The sequence below is a fragment of the Rhea pennata genome, chromosome 11 (genome assembly GCF_028389875.1).
Source record: "Rhea pennata isolate bPtePen1 chromosome 11, bPtePen1.pri, whole genome shotgun sequence".
NCBI lineage: Eukaryota > Metazoa > Chordata > Aves > Rheiformes > Rheidae > Rhea > Rhea pennata.
The window spans coordinates 1,691,244-1,714,960 of NC_084673.1; the positions used below are offsets into that span (position 1 = coordinate 1,691,244).

General features: G+C 49.7%; 1 protein-coding gene across 3 annotated transcripts in view; it reads right to left on the minus strand.

Moving 5' to 3' along the window:
• EFNB1 (ephrin B1) overlaps positions 1–23,717 on the minus strand; it is a 73,940-nt gene that overhangs the window by 31,883 nt on the left and 18,340 nt on the right. The window contains exon 1 of one of the 3 annotated variants that reach the window (XM_062584769.1): positions 17,497–17,518. The exons of the other annotated variants lie outside the window; for them this stretch is intronic. The gene's annotated coding sequence lies outside the window, so the exon portion shown is untranslated. Of the gene's footprint in view, positions 1–17,496; positions 17,519–23,717 lie in introns of those variants that run through there. 3 annotated transcript variants of the gene reach the window in all.

Sequence of the window (23,717 nt, forward strand, 5' to 3'; positions counted from 1 at the left end):
ATTTTGAGGCTATAATTATAAACTGATTTTCTTCTAAGAACATTTAACTTCAACTTCATAAGCGCACAGTTTTTTGCCTGGGAATTAACCCAGGATCATTTTTCAAATTTCATACGTTAATATCGGGCAAGAAACAGCCATCAGCTAAGGCACTCAGCATTTCTCCCTACATGCAGATACACAGTTCCAAGGAGGGCTTTTGGATATGCTCTTACACTTTCAACTTCTAGGAGCAGCTTTCCCAGTTTTCCCCCCAGTGCCTCTCCCAGTAGGACATGCTGATTAGGAGGAGGAGGCTTGTATCTGCTTTGCATCACAGACCACCGCAGCCTAGACAATGTGCACCCTCCAACTGCTGCTTCCTGCCAGCAACATTCCTGCGTGCATACACATTTACCCTTTGTCCTTCAATTTCCCTGATTTTTTCTCCTCCATTTCCCCCTTAGTGTACTCCCTCTCTTCTCTAAAAGTAGGGCTGTTTCTGAGTTAAAAGGGTCTACAACATTAGCAACGATAAGAAACTCCTGAGTGTACGCTGTCAAAATATCTTCCGTTGCTCTCTGAACTCTTCACCATATATCACAATTTTTCGCCCCAATTTTGTTTCGTCACAAGCAATGGGTTGTGACCACCATCCTACAGAGGACTGAAAATGGTCCCCTTTATCAAAGGGGACAGTTCTCCAGGAACAAAAGAGGGAGGTGAAAAACATTTATCACAGCAGCAGAGAAAATGAAGCATCCAAACATCTCCAGAAGGAGCCTGTGTACGTCACTAGAGCAAGTTTTGTGTATGGGAAATTTTTGATTCAGAGGGTCCACTGAGGGCAAAAAAAATACACTCTGACACAAGGTGACTTATCTTTGCAAGGACACATCTTTAAATTAATGTTAACTGGAAAGAATGAACAGACCTACTTTTAAATTAATCAGGAAATTCATTGTGCCCTAGGAGCATACACTGCAATTTTGGGAAGGATCTGCTGTATTCTTTGCACATAACAAAGAATTTGATTTCTCTGACTGAAGGGTGGGGCGGAGGGGAATCAAAATGCAATTCAACCTTAACGATGAAACTGTGCCTGGCATCTGCATACTAAAGCACTTTGGGATGCAGTTTGATACATGTGCTGTATTAGACAAATTAGGATGTGGCAGACTGGCAAAGCGTGGGGAAGGAGGGTGGCTGTTGCTTGAATTAATAACCTACTTAAATACCTATCTCAGACAACTCCAGCAGGGGTAATAAGCCAGCTCCAGAGGCGCAGGAGAGCCAGTGACACAGCCTGACCCAGAGAGGGCAACGAGCCCGCGAAGCCTCTCCTCCCTTGGCCCCTGTTTGGACTGGGAGGGATTGGGAGGGACTGGGAGGGGGCGGAGCCAGTGCATACAGTGGGAGGCCACCAGCCCCTTGTCTAGCAGCCAGATGCTTGCAGATGCGGCACAGCGTGAGAGATGCCGGAGCCATCTCACAGGGGTCCTTGCAGGCAAAACTGGCACCCAGCGAGAAAGGGCCCAGCACCCACAGACCCGGCCCGGGAGCGCCCAGCACCTTTCACAGCGAATCCTCCCCTACGCCCGTTGGGAGACAGCGCTCCTCCAGTGAAACAGGGGAAGCACCGAATCACAGAACGGTTGAGCTTGGCAGAGACCTCTGGAGACACCTTGTCCAACCCCCTCCCCTCGCTCAGGCAAGGTCACTTAGGGCACATTGCCCAGGACTGTGCCCAGACAGCTTTTAAATATCTCCAAGGATGGAGACTCCAGCCCAGCAAGCCACTTGCTTACTCCAAGGCTGCGGGAGCAAGCACAGTCACACAAATTTTACAGCAACCACTTTCACAAAATGAGCACAGCACTTTTGGCTATTTCTGTTTCCACAGGTCCTCCCATCAAGGTCTTATTCAATCATGATAGAGTTTCTTTAAAGAAGGAAACCACATTGTAAAACTCCCGTATGGATGCCATTGCTTTATCTGCAGCATCTGTCATCTCAAAACCCTTCTAAAGGTAAACACCAACACGTATTACACGGGGAAAGAGGAGCGGAGATGGAAGCGTGTTTACCTACACCTGTAGCAACCAGCCTCCCTTGCAGCCATGGGGCTGCAGGACGAGGGCAGATGCAGGTGACAGGCACCGAACGCAGATGACGTGAGCAGAAAGCAGCACAGGCGCAGCGGAGCGGAGGCCTTTCAGGAGAGGGAGCCATCCAGGCCACTCGGCTCTGCAACTCGGCCAAAGGGACCTTCCAAGCCAAGAAACACACGAAGGCAGAACGCAAAGAGGGCTGCAGCCCACGCTCGGCCGCGGCGCTCTGCCTTTTCCCCACCTGCCTGAACGCAGCACAAAGCCGACACTCGCCGACCACCCAGCACCTCCAACCGCAACTCTCACGAGCCAACTGTGGCCCAACGGCCTGGGGTGCACGCAGCGATGCGGGCTGGAGCGACGAGCCCACCACGCTGTGCTCCCGTCCCTTCCAGGGCCAGACAGACATCAGAGGCGGCAAAAGTTTTAAAAGCCTGTGAAACAAACAGACATATTTTTGCCCTGAGGACCTCAAGTTTAAAGGCTTTAGTTGAAACAGTCCAAGCCACTGCAAAAACAGACAGGCACTTAAAACTGGTAAGAATCAGGCTCGACTCAGCTATGCCTCCTTTTTATCGGAAAAATCTCAAGCACTTTACAAGATTGAGCCTTGCAACCACAAGGAGATAGCTAAGAAGCTTCCTCATCCCAAAACTTCTGTGCTGCTGCGAGGGGATTTAGGGCAGGAAGCTGCTTGGCTTGCTCGTGCAGCTGGAGTGCAGCCTCCATGCCTGACAGCCACAGAGCGCGTCGCTGGAGAGCACGAAGCCTTCCCGATTGCCCCGACACCTCGGCAGGTTCCTCCCCACACACACACACATCTTCTTGCTTTCTAGGTATCCTCAGTGTCCCTTCCCTGGGCTCCTCTGCTCCTTGCAGCGCTCATGATGAGGAGGAAGGTTCTAGCTTAACTTTAGAGTCTGTATCTCATCGGTTAACAGCTGATAGATAATGTCCCAGCATTTATTTATTTATTTGGTGGTGGGGTCAGCAGTGAGAAAGATGAAGTACAATCATTAAAGTTAAAAAACAAAACAAATAAACAAAAAAAAAAACAAACAAAAAAGGGCACTGTGAGCTCCGCACGCTTGAAGGGAGCATGTCCGGAGGGGGGCGTGGGTGGTACTTGCTGGCGTTATCAGCAGGTTGATCACGTAAAGCCCCTGGAAGTAGTTTTTGGGCATCCCTTTAACTGGCTCCCTCCACCCTGGGAGCGAGCAGCACAGCCTCCCGCGCGGGCCGGGCCGGGCCGGGCGATGGCCTCCCCACGGGCGGCCCCGCGGCGCTCAGCGCCCCGCACGAAGGCCGGCCTTGGCGCTCGCCGCGCAGGGCCGGCCGCGCACAGAAGCCTGTTTGCTTAGCGAATTCCTTGCTCTGCAGGTTCCTTGGGAGCTATCAGGTGGCAGCGTCCAATTTCCTCATTGTTTCGGGAGGTGTTTTCTGATGGGAAAGGTGAAAAGGGTATTTGTGAGCCTTGTAAACCGATTCCTCCGAGTTGGGTAAACAAGGAGAGCTCTGTTGGCAGCAGGCCTCTGGGAGGCAGAGATGCCTGAGCAGAGAAACTTAAATTAAAGAGCAGCCTTCCCCCTCCGCCCTGTCCCCCCACCGGCCACAGGGCCCCCGGAGGGAGCCCCAAGGCACTCAGCAGCTTGGCCTTGGCCGGCGAGCCTGGGGCTGCCGAGCGCTCGAGGTCCGCGGAGGAGCCAGCCGGAGCCCAGCGAGCGAGCCCGGGGGCCGGTCCCAGCGCGCTCCGCGCGGAGGCTTCGCAATCCAAAAAGCTTAAGTGGGGCCCGATCAAATGGCACGGGAGCGACATCTGCCCTTCTCACTCCCCACCTGCGCGAGTGTCCGGTGTCAGACTCTGCTGCGGCCGGCCTGGCATCTCCGAGGCAATTCAATGGAAGAGGAACTGGGTGATAAGGATAATCCCTTGAAATATGCAGCTGGGCTACCCGGGGAGATCTGGATGATGGATCATGCCCTTTGTTTTACCATGCCGAATCTAAGCAAGAGTTTAAGCAATTCTGATCCTGTAGTATCAGCATATTCCTAAAGTGACTTAAGATGAACCCCACAGCACTTGTTGCCTCCACCTTTTCAATCCGACACCAGTCTGCGGCACACAAATCTGCTCCCGACAGGCTGGCCCCACATACAGGGCAAGACAGGGAAACCCAGAAAGAAGTTGCATTTGTGCAGAACCACCTGCACAAACGCAAGTCCTCTGCCCTCCGGATCTGGCCTGTATTACACCTTCTCCACCAAGAAACTTCTCAAGTCACTGGGTAGACCACAACAGACAGCGGAGCTCGTGACCACGTACAAGCCACGTAGGCTTGGACGTGAGGCCTTTGAACCAAGCCGCACAGCACATCCTGTTTTAACATGTGTGAGCACCCTGGCTTGCTAAAAGCTAAGCAAACCTAGAAACAAGGGGTGAGAAACAAAACTATGGAAGTTAGGCCGAGCAAATTAAGGATTTATGCTGTCCCCCCTTCCCTCCACAGACACGCAGGCACTACAGACTTCTCTTTCTCTTTGTGTGCGCGGGTACAGACTAGCAAATTAGGTCATGTTTAAAAATGCACTAGCCAACACATTTAAAACATTAGTTTGAGACACTAGCGTGGTGCAGATAAGATATCCAGCACCTTTAGAAACACTTCAGTAGTCATTCAACTCTTCCTTAGGGAGAGTATGACCAGTAACTTGTTTGAAAATATTTTTTAAAAAGAATGCGTTAACACACTTTCAAACAGCCTGTCTTGCTAGCCCAGATATACTGTGAATCATGCAAACTACACAAATCTTTGTTTTTCAGGCATGAGGAAATGTGGTGCTTGCACCAAAGTGCATCTTACTGTGTTTCAGGCTGTGCAGAAAATAGAACAATGTTTAACAACGACCTACTCCTTGAATAAGATACTCTAAAGCATTAATTCTGACATACATACAAGGTGACATATGCTAAATGCTGTTTTCTTCAAAGAAATCCAAAAATAACTACAGCTTACATGGAGGACGTCTAAAGGCCTGTGCAGATGCTTGCAAGACCTAGAAGAGCAATGCATTGCGAAAGGAGGACAGCAATAACCAGTTTACATATGGCATTTTCTAGTATGCAAAAAATCTGCGTATTTTTAGTGTTTCAGTAGCTGAAGACAATGTTAAAATAGCTTGCTATACTAATAAAGCATAATAGTTTACTTCAGAGTTTTGTTCTTAAAGTATGAAAAAAGAGCAAATACAAGACTATTAAGAGTGTAACAGCTGCAGATGTACAGGTGAAGTGTGCTGGATGGTCCCCAAGATTTTATGTCCTACACTACGTACAGAAACCACAGGATTTTCCAGCAAAGTATATCAATGCTTTCAACTGGTAACCTCAAAATCAGAAGCCACAGGAGCGTGACGGATATACCACAATGTACAGACACAGGTGATTGCCTAATACTCAATATCCTACACTATTAACATGGCTCTTGCAAATTGCCAAAGCTCACATCAGTTATGAAATAGGCCCCACACGGTAAAAAAATCAAAAATGGAAAGGAAATAGCCAATACTAGTGTAAACCAAAAAGATTCAGCAAATAAAGCTAGAAACTCCATGTACAAGCTCAAAGTGTACTTCTGAAAAAGCCTTCTGAAAAGTATGAATCAGTCTGTGAGATCTTCAATGATGCCCAACCACACAGTCAGAAAAATAAAAACTTTCCTCCTTCTGCCTCATTCTTATTTACTCTTCTGGACCATAATATTAATATTTCACATAAGTTTCCACATTTAGAATACTTTCTTCTGCCCATGACACACAGCCATTGGCTAAAAGAAATCAATCCTATCCCTGGAGGAATCCTCCAAAAATCTTATATGACTGAACTACGTTAAATCTCCAACTCATGGAGGCTCCCTCTAAAGCCTCTGCTGTAAGCCCAGCCTTCTGTATTTTCACAAGCATTTATTTTCACCTTGTAAGACAAGTCAAGGGGCTGGTAGCAAATACTGGAACCTTACTTCAGTAGTACCTTTGTACCACCATTGCTGTGGCCTGAGTCAAACAGTATTAGCAAATTTTAGAGCAAACTAAATGGGAACAATTGTACAGTAAGCTATGAGCTTGATCTGAGAACATCAGTTTCCCTTTTTATGGAGAAAAGGGACACATTTTTCTGTGCTATAAAATAATCTGTAGATTAAAATAGAGCTATGTTGATAGCAGTACTCACTGGCTTCCGCTCAGCAGATACAAAGCATAGCTCTGGCGCTAATAGCTCTTGCTTTACAACTCATTTCTTCATGTCTCAAAAGCCAAGTAAAATTAACATATCGCAATTGTATACTACATAACCCAATGGCCCATCTAATTCCAACACACAGACAGTGCCCAGATCCATTTCAAAGAGAGGTGCAAGAACAATGAAGCAAACTACCAGCAAGCAACACGACCATGTAGGAAAGGGGAGCTGCACGAGAAAATTATGCTCCTACCCACTGTTTTCAGAGGCCAGCTTATGTGCTTCAGCAGGAAGATTTCTACCACATCCTTCTGTAACTACTACTATTATTATAAGCTGATCTTTTTTTGACACTTGTGAAATTCTTGGGGACAAAGATATCCTATAGAAGGAAGTTAATTGCACACTGAATGAAGAGGTTCCCTCTCTCCCCTACCTCCCATTAGTATTTGCCGCTTTCTCATTTGAGTTGTTCCTCACCGTGAGAAAGCGTAAATAGGAGCATGCAATTCACCATCTCCGTACTTTTAGATCTCACTTCTTTCATGTCCCCTGCTATTATTAGTCACCTTTTTTAAAAAAGGGAAAAAAAAGCCCTCAATCTTTTTTTTCTGCTAATCTATGTATAATTATTTTCATTGCCCTTCTACAGACCTCTTCTATATCCCTTTTGAGATGAGTTGATCAGAACAAAATGCAGCAATTTCAGGTAAGTCTTTCCCAAAATGACCTAGTATCTCGTTCACTGCTTTGGCCTCAGCTGCTCAAAGAGGTGTTTTTCAGCTGTTCCTAACAGCAACTTACAGCTTCACCCATGGGAGCACCAGTTAATCTCAGGTCTGTGTGCATGAATGATTAAGACTGTTGTTTTGCATGTGCATTACCTTGCTCTTGTCTTCTGCACATTTCACCTGCTGCCATGTCACTCAGTCTCCCAATCCTACCTTGATTTCTGCAATTTCCGCCTTTACAGCTGCTTGCTCTTTCCTCCAGGTCATAAAGGCATCAACACAGTAAGGATATAGTCATCCTAAATAACAACTGCAATTGACTATTTCACCTCTCCATCCTTTCTTTAGTCAATTCACGTCCTAAGACAAATCTCATCTCCTCAGACTTTTGGTAGATTCCTAGGAGACAGTTCATAAAATTTGCATTTTAGCCCAAGATTCACATGCAGAAAGTTAGCTCTTCTCACTAGTTCTCTTCCTCCATCAAAACTTACGACAGTCGGTTCCCACTCTACCATGTGTACATAGCAAACTAGTCTTCATGGCCAATTTCATCAAATAATTTACCTGGTTCTAAAGTAACGCATATTGGTCTATAATTCTCAGGATCATTCCTAATACCTTTAATGGTAAACACAATATTGGCTACCTGCCAACCCTCTGATATAGCATTTGATTTTAATGACGGATTACATCTTGTTAGCAGCTCAGCCACTTAAGGGTAAGTGCAGTCAATCTTTGGATGAATACCACCTGGTCCCTCTGACTCTCTGCTGTTTAATCCAGAACGTTGTTTCACTACCCCTTTTTGATCACCCTCTTTGACAGCACCTCATCATCTTTCAGCAGAAAGGCAGATAAAAGGGAGGGAGGTAGTTTTTTGGCAATGTTATTCCTATGGCCCCTTTACTTCCTATGGCTCAGTCTGTCTTAGCAGCTTCCCGTTTCAGAACAACAGTGGTGATATCTATCCATGCAACCAGTCCTCTCAGTCTTGCAAGAGCTTGAGAGATAAAACAAAAAGTGCAGCAGCTGAGATCGTATGCACAGAATCTCCATTCTTGAGTTGAACTGCTTGAAGCTGCCGTTTAAGCGTATTATGTTTTTGCTTCCCTTCCCACCTTCTCCATTTTGCCGAAAGGACATGCTCCCTCCATACGTTCAGATGGCTTGCTGAGCCCAGCTCGCACTTAGCTCGTATCCTCACATCCATCTTTGTCAGCTTTTCCTTCCATGGATAGTTTATCTCCACCACGACCAACAATGGGAAAATCCATCCCTCAGTCCCACACAAGTTAATGTCCCCACGACTCAACCCAAGCTGGAGCTACGCTCAGCAGGTGACCCGGTGCTTGCAGCAATCTCCTGAATATTCATCGGCATCATTAGCATAACCACAGGGCCTTGGGAATGCATCCCTTGAGGGAAAGCAGCCACGCAAGGAGGAGGAGGAGGAGGAGCAGGAGGAGGATGCCGACTCAGACTCCCGAGCCTGTCTAGTCCTTTCCTGCCCGAGGGAGGAGAGTCAGGCTCCGAGGACCTCGAAACACGTCCTCTCCCTGCACCCTTCCCTCCCGGGTCCCACGCTCGGCTTTTCCCCAGCTCCCCGCGAGGCAGGACAACTCTCCCCACCGACGTGCACAGGTGAAGAGAGCAAGGACAAAGTTACCACGTGGGGGAAGAAATAACACTGATAAATAGCTCCTTCCTCCGTCCTCGCCGACCGCATGGAGGGAGGACGGGGCTGGCCCGCAGGCGCGGGAAGAGCAGCTTTGCCGTGGATTTTGAGTAGGGTACGAGGATGCTTTGCCTGGGAGAGCCGGTCTCCTCCCTCACGGAGGCAGGCCAGGACCGGCGCCAGGCCGGCTCCGCCAGCTGCTCTCCGTCCCCGCGCCGGGCGGATTCGGGAACGGCCGGTGCCGCGGGGCGCAATCCGGCGCGCGGGGCCGCGGCTGCCGTCGCCCGCGGGGGCCATCGCGGCCCCGTTAACGGGGCGGGGGCCGCGAGCGGCCGCTCCAGGGCTTTCGCCGGCCGTCCTCTTCGCTCCCTCCACTCGGCCCGGCTCCCCCCCCTTTCCCGCACCCCCTCCAGACACGCTTTGAGGCCGTTTCTCCACGTTTTGGGTTTAATGAGGCCCCTTCAGCCCTTCCAAAGACAAAAGCCCCTTCTCGTTTCTGAAGGGATTTACACGACGCCTCAGTGAGGCAGAAACCGGTCGCCATGGCGACGCCCCCCCCCACCGGCTGCCATTTTGTGGTGCCCGGCGCCGAGGCCGGGCCCCCCGCGTCGCCCCTGAGCACGGGCGAGGGGCACCGCGCGCGGCCTCCCCTCCTCCGCCGCGCTCCCGGGGTCTCCCGCTCCCTCCGGCGGCGGCTAGGAGCCCTCCCCGCCTTTCCCCAACGCCTCGGGGAGACCTTCGCGCCGCGGGAGCGGGAAAACGCTGCCCGCACGCTTCGCTAAGACCCGCCGCGCCGGGGGAAGCGCGGCCGCGCGGCGAGGCCGCCTCCGCCCGTCCCCTTTTGGCACGGGGACTGGCCCTCGCCGCCCTCCCAGTCGGCTCGCGCTGGCGAGGCGACGCTCAGCTTGCAAACCCGAAGTCAGGCCTCCCGGCGCATCGAGCCAGCACCTTGGTCTTCTTGGGAACGGCCAAGGCACGGGAGGAGTTCAACACCCACGAGATCTGTCCGCACTTGGAAGCTAATTCACATCCAGACTGGATATAAATTATAAAGAAACACAATAGCTATCCCTAAATTGCTGCAGGTATCACTCATATTCAGAGCCAAAAATGCTTCATTCCAGGTCAGTTTAATCCACTTGAGAAGCAATTTGGAATTGATTGGACGCAGCACTCAAAAGTTACCACAATATATACACAGATAGAGGCAAAAAGCACCAAGTGGAGTCTAAAGCCAGCATGAACTCAGCCAAAACCAGCAGCTATATTTAACCTGGACATTCCTTCGGAGGGAAGCAGAAGTTGGTATGCACTTGAGCTCGCCGGCAGCGAACAAATCAGACGGCCAGCGGACGGGAGACGCATGCCACAGCTCTGCTAAAATCATTAGCCGAGAACTATTAAAGATCCACATCTCGGGCTGAACTTGCAGTCAGCTCTGCTCAAGCGCGCAGGAGCCGGTGCAACCCCCGCAAAGAGCAGACGTTTTCTTAGACGAACTTAGAAGTTACTTAAGTAAATGTTTCCCTAATATATGTAATCTCTTATAAGTTTTGCACCAATCACTGATTCGAGTTTATTATCAAACCAAAGTTAAAATGTAATCAGAGTCAAGTAAACACCAGCTGCAGGGGTGAAAAAGAAGGGAAAAAAAAAAAAAAAAAAGCAAAAGCCTAATACTTCCCAGAATTCCCAGAAAGAGGTTTTAACATTAAACATGGGGAAAAGTGCTAGGGTAATCCAGATCAGCAGATAGCAGAGGGGCTGAATTTCCAGGAGGTGAGCCACCACCCAGCACTCCAGACGCAGAGCTCTGCTCCCAGGAACAAAAGAGCAGATGCTGGCTCCTCGCTGCCCGGCGAGCGCGGCACAGCCTCCACGGCAGCCTGAGCGCGCTTCCCCCAGCGCTGCACTTGAACCCCCCGCCCTCCCCCTCCGCAAAGAGGCCGGACAAAGCGGCTCAAATAGCTTTTGTCGGGCGAGGCTCTCCGCAGCAGGCGGAGGGGCCCCGCGTCGCTGCAGACCCCTTCCTCACCTAGACGTGCCGCTCCCACCACTGCCGAGGTTGCGGCCCTTGCTATCCTCACCTTTGGGTCAGCCTTTGTTCAAAGACCATCTCCAAACCTCACTTAAAGAGGAGCCAGAAATCCCGTGCATTCCTCCGCAGGAAAGACGGTGGCTGTCCTTTTCTGCAATGCCAAGAGACCTCTCCAACCACTTCAGACAAAGGTCTAACAACAATAAGCCTCATATTCAGGGCCTCGAAACTTAACTCTCTCTACCCAGCTTTAACCACTTAAGGCCCAGTAACATCTTGCTTACCTGGCATAAAGCTGTCTGTCCTGCATGGAAAAACAGAAGCGATCCCATCACAGTTCCACACCCTCCATTTCAATTCCCAGTCTTTACTGCCAATAATAAATTCTCTATCTACTGCCCTCAGCTGCAATTCTCTTACATCACTGCATCTTTCATCCTCCTGAGAAACGAGGAGCCCAGCAGGGCTAGCTGCAGGATGCCCTGCCAGAGGTGATTAGAATTTGCTCTGGGCACCTCCACAGTCCAAAACAAAAGCCACATCCTCACCAAGTACACCTATAGACACAAAAAAGCATGATTAGAAGTCTCAAATACAAACCAAACAAACAAGAAACCAGTCCACCTCAGATTAAGTATGATGGACATTTTTCTGCATTTCAACAACTAGATGTGACAACAGCCTTCTAATAAATACCAACAATAGATTTGTTCAGAAGTCGCACAGTTGCCACTATAATTCTGAAAAACACTTAAAAAATGTAAATGGGAGACTAGTTTTCCTTCAGGCCCTGCTCTACCTGATAAGCAAATAAAAGACCAGACAGAACCTATTTTAACATAGAAACACACAATGTTATAGTCTTTCTACAATGGGAAGCAAGAAAGAGGATCCAGATTACCATTGCAAAATTCAAACTTAGAGAAGGCTCTGGTTTCCCCTGCTCCCAGAAAACCCCCTTTCTCCTAAAAACAGGCAGTCTGATGAATTAAAACTTCACCCACTGCCTTTGTCCAGCATGTTTCCATTAGAGAAGGTGCCCTTTGTCAAAAAAGCCATCCTTCAACAAACAATGTAGTCCCTCTGATTTCAGTACAGATTCTTTTATTATTACTGCATCAGAAGACATGGCAGAGGAAGTCCAGATCAACTAACAGAGGTCATCAGCCAGAAAGAACAATTCCCACAGGCTTCAGGTTTTTTCTGCCTTCCTGAGCAGGCTTTCCCACTCAAGTGCAGCTATCTGCTTCAACTCCCACAATGCTTTCAGATTATGAGGTTCCAGCAGTGCTCACGCCAAGATCACCACCAGCAGAATAAAGCAAGTAGAATAGGGGTCCAGTGGTCTTAACATAAAGAATGCTAAAGAAAACAGTTTAGCAATCTAGGCTTCAAAGTTTGAGAAAACTGCAGCAGCCATGGAGCGGCTGGCAGGCTGTGCAGGGTGCCAGCCACACCTCTGAACACCTACGCCCTTGCCAGTGGCCGCCAATGCTGGATGGGATTACACTCCCAGCCCCTCCAGCCCATGCCCTGCCTCCAGCCAGGGCTCGGGCTCATACCAGATGACTCACAGCAATCCTGCAGCACGACGTGGTTGTGGGAACAGCTTTCTCCCCAAGCTACTCAAGTAATTAGAGTGCGGCAAAGGTACATGCTGATCGGAGTACACCTAAGCCTAAGAGCCCTGGATGGACCAAAGAGCGCAACTAACAGAGATCTATGGCACAGACTTCTGGTTAACTGCTAGCTGACCACTGATGGACATTAAAGAGCCAATTCAAACAGGGAACCCAAGGAGAAAGCACTGGCTTCCCCTCCAGGGCAACAACATACCCATTTGCTGTTTCCAACTGCCTCTCCTCCTGCCTCATCCCAAATGCTACTCATCTACTACCCACAAACATACAACAGAGGTCGGGTGGCTTCAGACTGAGGCCCACAGAGGTCAAAGTGGACAAGAAGTGATAGTCGGGGTCACCACAGAAACCTCTGATGCAGGCTCCACAGTGCCTGGGATGCATTGGAGGAGGGTTTCCACCAGCTACAGAGCCGCTCGGTCCCACCCATACTCATGCTTGGCTATACTGCATTGCTCGAGCTGGGGGACATTTGGGCTATAATTGTTTCAACAGTTGCTCTTTTAATGCAAATTGGGTGTTCATCTGATACGCTCATTTAATTTCCAGAAAAGCTGTGAAGCTGATTAGATGTAGTTGAAACAGGACTGACCACGTGCACACTTTACTTAGAAGTCTCAAAGCTTCTGTTATGTATTATAGCCGCTTTCCAACTCTGGCCTAAACAAAGGCGTTTGTCTGAAATAGCTTATTTATAACTACATACAGTTAAGCCATTCCTGCCTCTGTGAAATTGCTACGAGTGATGTCTCTCCAGTTACAGAGCAGTGAAGAAAGTCAGACTGGAAAGAAAAGTAACGTACGCACATCTGCCTGGGCTTTCAGCGAGTTTCTCCCATCACTGGAAAAGATCTGCAATGGGCTGCGAACACCCCGTAATCACTCTGCATGGCAGAAACCGGACAGAGGAAAAACAGCCGAGGGAGACTGCCTTTGCCAACTGCCCAGAACCAGGACTAGGTCCGAGTACTATCAAAGGCGGGCGGCAGGGAAGAAAGACTGGACAAAAGGTGAATGTTTTCTTTTGTTCTCTTGCCCACTTGGGCTGCTCCCATGCCGACTTCTCCTCAAAGGCAAAGTTTGCTCTACAGCTCCTGGTTTATGCTGTAACAACAACTGGACAAAGGTGATAGGGACTACAAAAGAGGCTAAACTGCCCACCAAATCAATATCACAAGATAACATCCATTTTTGTGGTGGTGTAAGAGCAGAAAACCCCAGCCAAAGCAAATCCAGTGTTGTGCCAAGGCCATTCAGAGCACTTCTTCCAAGCTTTGAAGCACAATCTCCTGCCAGATTAAAGACTTCTGTCCTGAACAGCAGAAGCAGCGAGCTGCTACCCTAAAGCAAGCAAAGAAGCATTCAGTCAGCACTTCCTTCTCACAGCAAAAGGGGAGCCAGAACGTCGGCTTGGAGCTCATGCACTTGTCCACTCTTTAATGGGATCACTGCTGATTACTCTGCCTTTGAATGCCCCGTGCCCCGGACAAGGAAAGCATACAGCAAAGCTACAAGAGCCAGGCTCTGATGTTAAAAAAATAAATAAAATAAAACAGGCTTTTTATTCCCATCACCATGAAGTATCTCATGTATTAAAGTGTCCAAAAGACGTTGCACTGTGAACCATATAAACAAATGATATTAGTCTGAATTCTGTGAGGGGGAAAAAAAAAAAAAAAAAAAAAAAGCAAGCCGATAATTCAGGCAGTTTGGAGGAGATTTAATTGGGGCCAGATCACTCACACAGGCTGCTACTGCCACCTGCAGCGTTCTCAGCAACTGCTAAAGACCAGTTCCAGGGGGACTGCAGGCTCTCACGCAAAGATTGCACCAACACAGGCGCAGGGCGCAAAATTCATTTTCCGCACAAGCAAGCGCCTTAGCCTAACCCCGATCCCCACACCGACATGGCTCCAAGGCAGGGCAGAGGGAGCCGGCAGACGAGGCAGGGGCAGGAGGTGCCTGTTCCCACCCCGGCTCTGCCCCAGGTGCTGCCGGTCACCAGCACTGCGCACGCGCGTCCCTCTGCACCGCTTCTGGCCTGCGCCGCGGCAAGCAAGACGCGTTTCAGCAGCAGTCGTTTGCCCGACTCCTGAACGCGAGAGGTGCCCTCGCTCCGCGAGCGGCACGGTGCCGGCAGCCCCGGGACCAGCGCTCCCCGCCGGGCGGGCCGTGCCGCCGCCACGATCCCCCTGCCCAGCACGTGCGCTGCAAAGTCCCGGCCGTCCTGCCTGCGGCGACGGACACCGAACACTCGCTAGGGTCAGGCTAGCGGCTTCCAGTCCCTGCCCCACGGGAACACGCGTGCGTGCAAACACGCCCCTGGAAGCTAATTATTTTTCCGGCACAATAAGCAACTCTGCCGGCGACGGGAACAAGAAGGATTTTGCCAAAAAAACAGCTATATTTTCTCCCTCAAGTAATATTGTCCTCACCTCCCCTTAAAGAAATACAGCCAGACCGAGTGACCCAATCGCGGGTGCCGCGACGCGGCGGCGCGCCCGGCGCTCCCGCGGCCGCTCCGCGCAGGCGTCGCGGGAGCGGCCCCCGGCGCGCCGCCCCTCGCGCCCCCGCCAGCGGGGCCCCCATGCTGCGCATGAGGTAAGATGCGATTCAAAGCGGGGTCTGTAAGAGGTTTTGTTTTTTAAATGGGGGAGGGGAAGGGAACAGCGCTTGACAAGAGCTGACGGACAACTGAACAAAACCATAAGGGCCATGAATGGCAACACGGCTCTTTAATTGGCGCAGGAGCGGGGAGAGAAGTGAGACAATGAGGCTCGGGCTCGGGCTGCGGGGCCCCAGCCCGCGGGGCTCGGCTCCGCTGGCCTCGCCAACGCCCGGAGGAGACGCCGGAGCAGCAAGCGCTCACCTTCTCCCTGCGCTTGCGGCGGGCTCCCCCCGCCACGCACCCTCCGACCGGGTTTCTCAAGTCCTGTTACAGGGGTCGACAGCTGTATGCTCACAGCCGCACTTCGGAGCGCTCCCGGCAGCCGGGGCAAACAGGCGGGATTCACGCCAGAGGATGGGAGAGCAGAGACACCCCCCGAACTAGCACCCAAGCAAACAGGAAAGCAGTGAAAAGCACGGTACGGAGAGACCCTTTCAACGGAGACCCAAAGCTCCACAAAACCACCTGGCCGAGGAACCGCTCCTCCGGCAAGCCCCACCGACGCGGCCCCGCAGAACTCGATACGCACAGAGCTCGCCCTGGACCAGGGGGCTTCCTGCCCTCCAAGTATTCAAGGCTCTTCTTGCAGGAGGCCAGCCAGAAAAAACGTCCACCAGCCAAGCCCTGCTCACCACCAGGAATTTCAAAAGCTAGAATTCATCAGAAACGGCATGAACCAAAAACCCAACCCCTGGATGCTACAGACATTAAATGATCCGACGGAAGCGGATCAGGTTCCCCGCCTGGCTCCGTTTGTTTTTCTATTTTGCTTTGGTTTGGGGGAGGACCAGAAACGCCTGTGCCTGTGCTCTGGCTGCAGCCCTGTTCTTTCTCCATTCATTTGGAGGATGGGGGCTAGGGGGAAGACAGGTTAAAAGGGAACAAGGTTTGATCAGCGGGGTTCCCACTTCTTCTCTGACCTCTCAGAAGTAAGACGGAGGAGATTTCGCTTCCCAGTTCCAAAGCAAAGAATTACTTTGGCATGGGACACAACAGCGGCTGCGCGCCCACTTGGAAGGGAAAATGGCAGCGGCACTAATATGCCCAAGGAACCCAAGAGCAAGACCTCCTAGCCAAGGCCTGCTAATTGTAATGCAGATTAATCCCAAGGGAGAACAGAGAGGAGGCAAATTACAGCCCTCCACAATGCCACGCTGGCCCACTGCACAGGAAACCCAGGGCCTGGTGGGGAAGTGGCCTGAATGGAGTCCACGTCCACCACCCCACCGGCCTCGTCCCCCACCTACAGCGCGGGGGGAGGCACCGCTCGCTTGGCCCAAGATCTAACACCAGCGCGGTATTCAGTCATTCAATCTTCTGAAGCCCCCTCTTCCCCCCCGCTCACTGCAAATTCAGTCTGAAAAATTAAGAACTAAAAACAAACAAGTAAAGAGATAAAGTTACAGCCTGTGGTTAGTCACTTCGGGCAAAAGGAATCCGTTTCCTTCATGGGCCTTACGCTCTGCAGCACCGGCGGGAGGCTGGGGCACGGAGGCCCTCGTGCAGGAGCGGGCTCCGCGCCTGGACCCGCCGCCCGAGCTGCCCCTCGCTTCGGGGCCCACAGCGAGGTGGCTCGGCACGTCCCAACGCCCACAGCCCTCGGCCGGGAACACCGCGGCAAATCGTTCCTGCATGCCCGGCGGTACAGGAGGGGCTCCCAAATGACTCAGCTCCCCGTTTCCAATCGTGCCAACCACACGTGAGTGCGCGGCTATCTTGGGAGAAGTGCTACCAGTCTAACTTTTTTTTTTTTTTTTTTTTTTTAATGACAGCTTCCACCAACTCGCAGAGACACAAAAGTCAAACCTACTTCTAAACCTGCAGAGCGGCAGCCACAGGCCTCCAGCCTCAGCAAGGATCCCAGGAAACCCCTTCTCGCTTTAAGCTGATGGGACCACTCTTGTGGGAGAGCTAGACAACTTCCCGAGATGCTGCCTTGGTGGGGGCTGTGGTGGCAGCCTGGGAGCCAGAGCAGCTCCCAGCAGAGCCGTGGCAGGGCTCAGGACACAGGCGCACGTCCAGTGAACCTCAGGGGAGTCACAGCCAGGCTCTGCCCCAGCCCATCCACAGGGCAGTGTAGACGCCTGTGACGCATAGCACAGGATTTCATTTCTAAAGCGAGTTTTCAGGAAGCGGCACGTCAGGACCACGGCTGCAGTCTTGTCCTTCTCTTCTTCCCATCTCACCCAGGGAACCACCCTCGGTGTGTCAGGGCTTCTGCCTTCATTTTTCCGAGGAGAGATTCTCAGGATTCCCAGCAAGGGCTGGGCTTTGGTGACCTGTGTGCCAACCATGCTTGCAAGCAGGCCCCTGGGACAACTGGAACAAAGACTTAACATGGGTAAGCAATGCTGCGGTTTGCAAGATTAATCTTAGCATTAGGAACTAGGCATGAAGAGGAGAAAACCCTTTACCCACATCTCAATTACTCGATGCTCTTGCGCTGCACCGACAGGTCCCGCAGGTTTCATCAGACCCTCTGGTGGTAGCTGTTGGCGTGTTCGTCAGGAACCGCGTCATGACCATCGCTCCCCTGCTCTGTCTGCACGGTGACTAACTCTGCAGTCCTTTTGATCTTTTGTCTCCCAGATGTGACAAAACAAGTTTTGTAATTTTGGCTAAGACTGGAAGTAACATCTTCCCAGGCAACTGTAAATCGCTGTCTCACTGAGCCCACATGTCATTACCGGGAACTTGCTTGACTACAGCCTGCGTTATACCTTATTAAGCCTTTTTTAACCACTCCATTATAACAAAATGCATGCATACTATAACCATAACAACTGTCCACTACAGCCATATAATAACTGCCCAAGTAACCAGGTCACACAATATTCTTAACCTCTGAATCAGCCCTATAATCTTTATACTGCACTTGGCTACACAGGACCCCACAACACAGGCTGTTTTGGATTGGTTTAAGAGAAAAAGCTAGAGATGACTCCTAAGAGCTCAAAAGGGTTTTTTCCGTTCTTTTCTCACATAGAGAAAATATGCAAGAGACCACCAAAGACTGGTCAGAAGTTCCACAAGAAAGCATAAATCCAGCCTCTACTTTGTGTCATCCTCCTAAAAGCCACTCAGTAGGGAAGAAAACTGCCTTTTCCTCTCTAAAACCTCTTCCTAGTGTTGCCCAAGTTCCTTCATTATGTTTTAGAGGTCCCATTTGGATGTAAAAGCCCCAATTTACCGTGCGTCTACTACCTGCAGCAAAGAGAAAGACCCTGCACAAGGGGCTGCCAGCAGAAACAGGCTGTGAACCCACCGAACTCCCCACAACCTGTCCCGGCACTGCTGCCAGTTGCTCAGCTAAGGGATATACAGAGCACTACGCATCACTTCACACAGCAAGAGAGGCCAAGAGAGAAGCCAGCAATACACCACAGTGTCATTTTTAAACTCCTCTTCTTGCTGAAAGAGATCTGGCTCTTACTTGCTTTTATTTTTTAGGCTAGATACACATACAGTTGAACTTTAATAAAATGTACAACCTCCTTTTGGGAATATGAGAAGCAAGAGAGGAACAAGAAAGTCCATTAATTTCGCATGAGCCACACATGCTGGCAGACTCGAAGCTTTCAGGGATTGCACGTACTTCTCTGTCCCCTCTGCCCTTCTCCAATGGAAGAGTCCTGGAGAATGGCATGCCAGGAGGGAGCTTGCACAGCTGTTTTCTGCACCTTCCTCTGCAAAAACTGTGGAGCAGGGTACATTCAGGGCAGACTATTGTGCCCAAAACCGCAGACAGAAAGTGCCGTTACGTTAACATATGAATAGCTTCTCAACTCTATAGTGTTTAAATAGAGAAATCACTTCTCTTATTTCGTTGCCCTGGGGATTATTTTAACCAATAACAAGGTTACCATCCCAGAACTTTGGTTTCTGTGGGCTCTCTATGGTGCTAAAACTGTAAACTTGCAACTGCACCATCTGGCCAGACCAAGCCCTGGAAGCATTCACTACTCAGGCCTTTCCGATCATGAAACCCCAGATCCTTTTCAAAAGCCACAGCAGGGAGCAGACTATTCCCTCCCTCTGCCCCATGCACCTTTACCCAAAAAAGCCACTGCAGTACAAATTTCAACTAAACTAAGCCTTGCCTTTCCTCCGATCAAAACGGGTTGACTGAAAGAGCTCAGCATCATATCACTCACTTTGCAGAGGCACAGGTAGCAAGACCAAATTTGCTGCAACAAGAATTCCTCCCTTACTAACAAAAGGGCATATCATCAAAATAGATTTTTAAAAACAAGCTAAAGAAAGCTCACCCAAGCCCAGGATCAACCCTTTCTTTAGCAAGGCCAACACCACAAAAATCAACTCTAGACATGTCATTAGAAGCTCCATGTACTTGCTTCCACCTCAATAACAGGCCAGGCTACAGACTAGCTTGTCTTTCTTTAAGGCAGGATTTGTGACCACAGACGCAAAAGGAGTTTCCTGGCCTCAGCCTCATCCTAAGTGAGGATTTATTTCTATCAAATCAAAACAGCTGAGCAAGATTCCTGGCACCATTACAGTCAGTTTGTGTCATCTCATGTCCAAGACCAATCTAAGGAGGGCTTTAACAGTTTTACTGCATTAAAAAGAGCTGTATCAGTCCAGACAGTAGGTAGGACCATAAATCTCATCCTGCTGGCTGGCCTTTCCTCTGCCTTGCTAGGCAAATAGCAAAGGAGTCAAAAGCCACCAGCTCTTTTTGGCAGAGCCTTTTGCTATTTGCTTTAAGGGGAGAGGGCAGGAAAAAGGGTGTGAGAGAGAGAATGTGTGTGTCTCCACACTCCAGAAGGGTAGTTTTTCTCCTGGTTACTGCCTGCCAACATTCCCCTTCCGCTTCCCCGGGAACCACGGTCCAGCACCACAGTTAACCTAGAAGACATCCCCCACCACCCACAAAGAAGCCCGTTGTGGGTTAGTACATCAGTCAGGAGAAAGGATATTCTGTCAAGCAGGAAGAGCAAAGACTCAAGATGGGAGACGGTGACAAGCTAAAACAAGCGGAGCACTTTGGGAAGTCCCGCAGCTGGGGCTGGACACAGCTTCTCGAAGGTGACATCGGCAGGGATGCGCCCCACATCAGTGCCAAGAGCTGCGCCATGACATCCACAACGCCAGGAAGCCGTTCCACCCCGTGCGGCACGGCCAGGGCAGCCACGTGCCCAGCTCTGGCCTCTTTCAGGAGCACCAAGGACCACAGGGCCCAGGAAAGGGTCGACAGGGAAAAGTAAAAAGGTTAAAGCACCTCCCTGCAAAGAGCCCTGAACATGGCTGGCAAACACCAGGCAGGACCCAGAGGCATAAGTGGAAAGAACGAATCATTTTTTCTTTCAAGAGCGTGCAGAAAAACCTGAATTGGCCTCTTCCTCTCCCTCCATGGGCCAGATGTGCACAGCTGGCAGGAGCTCCAGCCCCTGCAGACTGCGAGCGGAGGGCCAGGCTATAGCCTCCATTACTGGACACCTCCATTTCTGAACGCCCAGAGGGTTGAAATCTGTTGTTTGTTCTGTTTTTAAACCTAAAAATAAACTAGCCTGCAGGCCTGGGTGGAGAGCAGCCGCTGCGAGCCCCTGGCTGGCCGGCCAGCTCAGCTCTGCAGTGCCTCTCACCACCACTTTCCAGCCACCCCGATTTGCCAGTGGTTTCCAGTAGCCCACGGAGCCTTTGCAAAGAGAGCATTTTACTTTTTTGTCCCAGAAACAAAAACCTTAAACTCGCCACCCAAAAGCATGGAAGAAAGCTGACAAGATACTGCAGCGGTGACCACGGCTTCCTCCCTCCCCGAGGTCTCCGCTGCCCATTGCCGCAGCAGTGCCTGAGGACATCCTGTCTTCGGGGGACGTGCTTGCCATGGTCCCCTTCTCCACACTGTGGGTCTTGGGACTGCCTGACCCCTCCCCCCTAGCCAGGGGCTCCGGGTAGTTATCACACCCGTGTTTCCATGGGCGGACCAGGGCTGTCCTCACTGCAAGGACCAGCATGCTCTGGCCACCACGTCAACCCCAAGTGCACCGAGGATGCTGCAGGGACATGGGCGTAAACGGGTGGCTTGCAGGTCAACGGCAGGCTCTGCTGCACACTCCCTCGAGAGTGCTTCAAACATACCCCGAAATGCTGAACAAGGATCTCGAGGACTTAAAGCAACTGGAACTCCAAAAGCAAACAAAGATCAAAAGCCAGCCTTACTACCAACATCTGCGTGCTGACACACATGTACACAAAGGCAACAAACGTTTCGGGACACTCATGGGGAAAGGACTTGTATTTACTGTGCCTGAATAAAAACAAGTGTGCCGAAAGCTGCTGTTGAAGAACCACCCAAAGTTTTGTTTTTCGGCTCTTTGCAATATGGGCCCAGAAAGGGCCTGCTCCTGCTCCACACAAAACCTCGGATCACACTTTTCTGATGGTTCCAGCACCCTGAATTGCCCATCTCCTCCGTCTCGAGATCCTCAGCCTTCTTTTCCCTTTCACAGCTCATGAAAGGCCCTTTTGAAGGACTGGAAGCTCCAACAGTTCCAATTTGCATCCAATTACTCCAGATTTGTGTAGAAGTCATCAGCAAATGGGAACGGCATTCCCCAGCCTCCCCATGGAGAGCAAATGAGCACAGGGGTACCCCATCTCCAGGGGTCTCAGCCCTCTGACAGGCAGTTCCTACAAGCAAAGCCTTTAAGGGGGGGGGGGGGTCCCAAACACAACTACCCCAAAGGAAACACCTCGGAGATCCAACAGAAGCAAGCCACGTTCTCCAGCTGCCAGGCACACATGGCTTCCTCCACAGCTTCCTGTCCCAAAGGCAGGAAAAGCCTTAGGCATGATTGCAAGAGACTGAAAGTCAGGCCCAGGAAAATTCCCTTGCCCCAAACAGATCCAAGCTTTGCTACTACTGCCTTGTTTTCCACGGTCAACCAGCATACCCTGCAGAATTTCTCAGTCTTTTGGCAAACAGTCTTCAGCAAAACAAAACAAACAAACAAAGGTCAAATATACACCAGGAATAACCAATTCCACTAGGTCCTGGATAGACAGCACTAAGGAGCAGTAGCTGAGAAGCTCTTTGGCCACAGTTACTCCAGCAGAAGCTGGAATACTGAACTGCTTCCAGACGCCCAGGAGCACTCTGGGGTGCCAGTACTCAAGAGGCAGGTCCTCAGCCCAGGGCGCTGCTGGCCAACGTCACGAGCAGCCCCTTCAGGGCTGGCATGACGAAGCCGTTGGGACACCACAAAGCACATGTGCAGGAATGCAAAAAATCCAACTGCTGATGCAGAATTTGGTGGAGAGCTCATCTGGCTATCACTGGTGCCACCACCCTCTGTCAGATTAAGCGGGGTAGTGAACACTAATCTAAATGTATTTTAATCTTGTTTTTCATTTGAGAGTTTCTTTTTCTTTTTTAATTTATTAAGGAGAAAGTTGGAAATGATTGTAATGACTGCAACATACTAATTTAGAACTTACCATAGTGTTAACATTACATTAAATATTTCTGTCAACCTTGAGGACACACTATGTCTATGTAAGGAATTACACTAGCAATTATAGCTAAAGAGGCATGGAAAATTTCAAAAAAATATTTTAATGCATTCAGAAGTGATAACTGACATTCTTATTAGGATTAATCTAATTTTAGTAGAGTCATTTCCATCCTGCTTTTGGATAAAAAATGAATTTCAATTTTAAGACCTGGATAAAAACTGGCATTTTTAAAAGTACTTTTAAAAGTCACCCTGCATGGTAAGTGTGATGATAGTATAAGAAAGTTTAACAAAAAGCTTTTCCATTACAGAAGATATTCATTAAACAAAAGGAAAATAGCCATATTTAACAAATTGGACAAACTATTTCTGGCTAACATTCTTCAAAACTAGTCATCTTTGTGTCTGATTTTTAGTTGCAGATAAGACAGATAGAAATATGTTACTTGTTTCTATTTTTTTCAACTCACAGTTTCTCAGCTTGGAATTAATTAGTTGAACTGAATTAAGCAGAATAAACCCATATAAAAACATCCTTCTTGTGCCCTCAGCAGAGCCTAACGTTGTCAAAAAAACAGTTTAATCACTCCATATTCCTGTTTCAGGTGCCTGACAGTGAATTCACTCAAGTCAGCATGACTTTAGATTTGAATAATGTCAGCAGACATTATTTAAATCTTCATCAGCGAACTTACTGCATTGGTTTATTTTAAAATTAACTTTTAGAGTACAGCAAGGATACAGCCTTAAGAGAGATCATCAACTTCCACTTCAAATTTGAACTCAAAAAGAATTTCAGAAGCGTACTTTAGTCTCAGGTAAACTCTTTAAAACAGATTTCTTTGCATGCCAATTAATTCCAGCCCACGTCTTTACAAAGAATAGATTTGTTTGACAGACCTGACATCCTTCTGTGATGAAATTACATGTTTAGTTGATAAAGGTAAATGCATAGATGTACAGACTTCAGCATATTACATTCTGAATAAAATACTACCACCACACAATAGCAGTGGAGAATGTCTTAACTGTATTAGGAAACACATTAATTGACAAGTAGCAGAACTGAGCCACCGGCAGAGGACAAATGAGATTGCTCAATATTCAGCATGAGGCCTGACTGCACCCTGTATTTTCAGTGATCTGGAAGCACAACT